Here is a 5,743-nt window from a genome sequence, read left to right on the forward strand (position 1 = left end):
CTGACAAATGAAATAATCCATTTATCTGTTATTCGATCTACCCATCTAATCTTCAACAGTCTCATTTAGCACCACGTTTCAAAACCTATTTTCTTCTTGTCTGAATTGACTGTCGTCCACTTCCAGTTCTTTGAACAAGTCATTACCACAGCTGAAAGAAACGACCAGAGATATTCACTGTCCTACGCTCCCGGAATTGGAATTCAGGTATTTACCCGAGGAGGTACGCAGAGAACACTAAATGCTGTAGTCTTCAGCTAAGAACATATGTACTGTGGATCAAATGGAGTATAGAGTGCGTACTAGAGAGGCCACAAAATTAGTAAATACAATATGCTTAAAGGGACGTTTCCTGAGCCGTGTGCGCTAGCTTCGCGGTCAGAGTAGTGCCTCTCTGGTTATTGATGATATGTGGGACTTAGGGAAAGCAGGAAAAGGTGTGGACGCGTCTTAATAAGTTACCGTTGGTTGCACAGTAACACATACACTTTATTTAAGGAAATAATTTATTAAAAACAATCATTTAAAAAAAATTGTAACACAAGCTACACTGGCGGCTGAAAGCCTTATTAAGAAAGTATTTACATTATTTGTCGGCTGAAGGCCACAAGCAATAGGAAAATTGAAAAAAAAATATTATTTCTAACAATTGACAGTCAGACCAAATAAAGAAGGGAGTGATCCACAGACAGTGCTCCAAGGATCGACCTGAGAAAGTCCCTACAGCTGCATAAGTGGTGAGACAGGCAGCCAAGAGTTATCGTCACCAACAGGATGGTAACTCAAACTAGGGACAATGTAAACGCCGGCCAATCCTCTTACCAAATCCACCTAACGTGTGATAATCAGTACAACAATGGAATAATTCAAGCGAGGAAGAAGTGACAGACAGCACTGCGTCTTCAGTATCCGGTCTTTAAAACATCGAAAGGCAGAAGGAACCACTGCAACCAAGGTAGACAAAAGGAAACAACAATCCACACCACAGTCAAGGAGGCTGTCGAGCTACATGGCATGCCGGACAGCATCGGCAAGACGAAGAGAAGTACACTGCTGCAAAGCTACGCTAACCTCGAGGGCAGGTAAATGGGTCGTTAGCGGCCATTAGGCAGTAAAATACCGCTGGTTGCACTTCACCAATAATAACATAGAATTCAAAAACTAATAACAGACTAATAGATGACTAATAGATTCCACCAATTCGACACGCTCCACTTGTCGCTGTTCGTCTCACGGCGACCCTGTGAGCAGCAACGCATTTGAGTCCGGTGGACAACGAGGTTGTGACCCTCGCAATTACAGCCCCTAGATCTGGCAATGCGTGCGTGCCGCCAGCGGTCCTGGCATGTCATCGCGCTGCCGGGCCTCTCTGCTGCTCCATCCCAACCGAAGTACTGACACACCCGACCCGGAAAACAATTAACATCCTTTCAAAGATAGTACGGGTACTAGATATCGATAAACTCTGCTGCTGCTAGACAACGCTAGCAAACGTAGTGGCGCCAGTAAACAGAAGAAGAAAAAGAGACGCCACTTTTCCTATCACTCATTGCCAATCTACCAACGGCACCAACAAGAGCCGCACATGGCTCATCGTGGTTTGATTTTTCCGATCAGAGACGTTAGTCTCAGGGTCTCTGACTGGAAGACTTCAAACGCGCCCGGCGTGTCCGTTGCTCTCGAGTCCTTAAGTTTGGTTCCACGGCGGTGCAACGTTACTCCGCGAGCTGGCGGATCACGCGGCTGTTGGTAAAGCGAGAGAGCAAGTGGGCGGAGGAATGAGGGGCGTGTCGTCCGTTGCTATTTGCGGAGCCGGTTTGCTCGCTGAGGACGAGTCCGACGACAGTACTGTACGCGAGTGTAAGGTGGCAATTGGCACCTGTGTTCACAAACAGCGGTGACCATTTGTTAGTTTGGTTGATTTGATGGCTAAAAAGGCTGTTCAGTCCATTAGTGTGCTCCACAGACTGTTTACAGTAGAAGTACGAGTACAGTTATGCTGTTATATACTATTCTCTGACCGAATTGCAATACTCAGCGTGTATGTTATGAAACAGCTGGTTTGTATAAGTGACTTGATATTAGTAAATGCCCCACTTTTTACTGTTCAAGTCTCTTTCACCCGTTAAGAAATGTTTCAACTTCAGTTGGCTGTAATTTAGTGCGGTGCGCATTTTAAAGAACTATCACGTGCTGTTATTGTTTTACTGTTCATTAGATATTTCGCCCCTTGAAGGGAGTTCTTTCACTCAACCATTACGTGAAACTTATCTGGGTGATGAGCACTGAATTGTTTATAATTCTAGTACGATTAAGTGGGCTGACCCTTCCGCTTCTCGTAAACCGGGCAGGTATTTGTGAACTAGCTGTTGACTTGGGGAGTGCGTGTGGAATACGAGCTGCTATTTGCACTGCTATTGATGCGGAATTGTTTCATGAAGTCAAATGCTCTAGCTTGCCGTGGTCTATTAGTTACTACTTACGTGAAGTATCTGGAGCTATTTAAATTGTTGGTTTGTTAAGTTGTCATGAGAGGGAGCAATCATGTATTGGCTGAAATCAAAGACGGCTAAACTAAAAGGTTAAAATCAAATTGGTTTGTGGCGTTTACTACCAAGGGATAATTCTAATACTTACAATTGCTTATGATTGGAAATTTTCTGTGTGCGTGTGTGCGAGCGCGTGGGGTTACGTACGTTTGTTGCCGTTATTAAACATCTCAATTAATCTCTGTTTACTATTCTTAATACTAATACTAATACTAATACTGACTAATACTGACAGGCGTTGATATATATCAACGGGGACAGGTGAAAATTTTGCCATGACCGGGACTCGAACCCGGGATCTCCTGAATGAGATTTTCACTCTGCAGCGGAGTGTGCGCTGATATGAAACTTCCTGACAGATTAAAACTGTGTGCCGCACCGAGACTCGAACTCGGGACCTTTGCCTTACGCGGACAAATGCTCTACCAAGTGAGACACCCAAGCACGACCCACGCCCTGTCCTCACAGCTTGTAAGTTTGGAAGGTAGGAGACGAGATACTGGCAGAAGTAGAGCTGTGAGGACGGGGAGTGAGGAATGCTTGGGTAGCTTAATTGGTAGAGCACTTGTCCGCGAAAGGCAAAGGTCCCGAGTTCGAGTCCGGGATCTACTGCTTACATGGCAGGCGCACTATCTATCTGAGCCACCGAGGGCACAGAGGATAATGCTACTGCAGGGCCTATCTCGCGCACGCCTTCCGGGAGACCCACATTCTCACCTTACGTGTCCACACACTACATTCGTAGTGTCAATACCCAACACACTCATTACTCGTGGAAGACATTCTTAAAAAGACCCGTAAGAGTTCGGTAAGAGGAAGGTCATGGCCGGTATTGACAGAACTATATACTTACCTAGATATGGCGTCTGTTCTTTCGGACATGTCCGGAAGAACAGACACCATATTCATAAAAATATATAGCTCTAATATTGTGGTGCATAACCCCTCCACCCCACCCCTAATGTAAATACTGTTGTTTATCCCCTGGTTCAAATGGCTCTGAGCACTATAGGACTTAACATCTAAGGTCATCAGTCCCCTAGAACTACTTAAACCTAACTAACCTAAGGACAGCACACAACACCCAGTCATCACGAGGCAGAGAAAATCCCTGACCCCGCTGGGAATTGAACCCGGGAACCCGGGCGTGGGAAGCGAGAACGCTACCGCACGACCACGAGCTGCTGTTTATCCCCTGGTTTTCAATAGATTTACAAGGCTTGTTCCTGTTGTTTGATTGTCATCAGTGGTTTCTCTAGTCAGCCGTTTCCCACATGGAGTTGCAATTATTTGTTTTAAGGAGAAAAAGTCATACGTGAAGATTCTAAGAATTCCTTGTACGTACTGTTATTATTTTTTTTTATTGTCCGTAATCAGAGATGTAAGATTAACAATGTTCTTTAATGATGGTTATCAGAGTCTGTTTGGCCGGCCGATGTGGCCGTGCGGTTCTAGGCGCTTCAGTCTGGAACCGCGTGACCGCTACGGTCGCAGGTTCGAATCCTGCCTCGGGCATGGATGTGTGTGATGTCCTTAGGTTAGTTAGGTTTAAGTAGTTCTAAGTTCTAGGGGACTGATGACCTCAGAAGTTAAGTCCCATAGTGCTCAGAGCCATTTTTTTCAGAGTCTGTTTAAAGTTGTTTGAACTGACAATCTGTGTGCAAACGTTAAAAAATTCTGAAGAGACCAACAGTATATCTGTTTTTAAGGTATGTTTACAAAGCGGCTTAGCACCTTAGAACTTCCGTCCCACTCCTACCATTTTATTTACTTTGATACTGTTTTACGGAAGATTGTGCGACTTACAGGAGCGGACACCGGAGCTCACTTTCTTCGCATAAAGCACATTTGCAAGTCTGCACCGTTTCGCGTCGGGAGTAACCTTGTCATCAGCGGATGTGTATCAGTTAATGCGGTGACGATGTGACGTCATTAGGCGGTGCAGGTGCGACCATAATCGTGTCACCCCCCTGTCAGCCCGAAAACGCGATTTGGGTACACAATGGCGCCAGCGGCGTGTGGCGCCAGAGCGATGCGGGCGCGCCGCCGTTTTGTACCCAATATGGTGGTCGCTTATCGGCACCGCAGCACACACACAGGAACGTCATACGTGGACTATTACTGACGGAGAGACAAATTACGATACGGTCAATAAAAAATACAAGCCCACGACCATAACAGCACTGATGCTACAATATTCCATCTCGTTTTACTACTTATTCCTCTTTTTCTTCACTTTAACCGTTAATCATCTTCCCATTGCAATACCAATCTTTTCTTAGATCTTTCTTGACTGCTCCCAACAGGTTTCGATGTTACGATTTTGGACGTTAATTTTCAACAACTCATCATGTTAAAGCATAGTTCACTTTTATTCTGCTTTCCTGGATTTCATTTTCTTAATGTCATCATTCTTAATTGTGACGAATCTACTACGTCCTTTTACTGCTTTCGGATATCTCATTGCAGCTGCCTGAATTCTACTCTCTTGCTTATGTGTGAGCTGTGACTCGATTCCGTACAGTGCAGAGTACTCTACCCATATCCAGCTCTTTCTAGCAGCCACTGTCACTGTCATTTCCATGTCCTTCTCTTCCTTTATCCACACCTCTTCTAATGATACTAAACAGGGCTTCAAATGTGCTAAACTAGTCTATACCATTCCCAATGTCCCTTACTATTTTTGGCGGCCGCGGTGGCCGAGCGGTTATAAGCACTTCAGTTCGGAACCGCGCGACTGTTACGGTCGCAGGTTCGAATCCTGCCTCGGGCATGGATGTGTGATGTCCTTAGGTTTAAGTACTTCTAAGTCTAGGGGACTGATGACCTCAGATGTTAAGTCCCATAGTGCTCAGAACCATTTGAATCTTACTATTATTATTATTGTCTTCTTTAATTTTTTTTCTCAGACTTAAGTCTGGTTAAAAATGGAACGTGGCGCGGACCTCGGTCAAGCGTGACTTCCTTGTAACTGTATGGTATATGTTATATTGCATTTAGGAACTTTCGGGTAATTGAACATGTATCAATAATTACAGATTTTTGTAGTTGTATATATATGTTTGGATGTAGCTGTATTGCATTGATGTACTGGTGAATATTGTGAGGTATGACTCCTGTAGTTGATAGTATAATTGGGATAATGTCGACTTTATCCTGATGCCACATGTCCTTGACTTCCTCAGCCAGTTGGA

Source organism: Schistocerca cancellata, chromosome 9 (assembly GCF_023864275.1).
Source record: "Schistocerca cancellata isolate TAMUIC-IGC-003103 chromosome 9, iqSchCanc2.1, whole genome shotgun sequence".
NCBI lineage: Eukaryota > Metazoa > Arthropoda > Insecta > Orthoptera > Acrididae > Schistocerca > Schistocerca cancellata.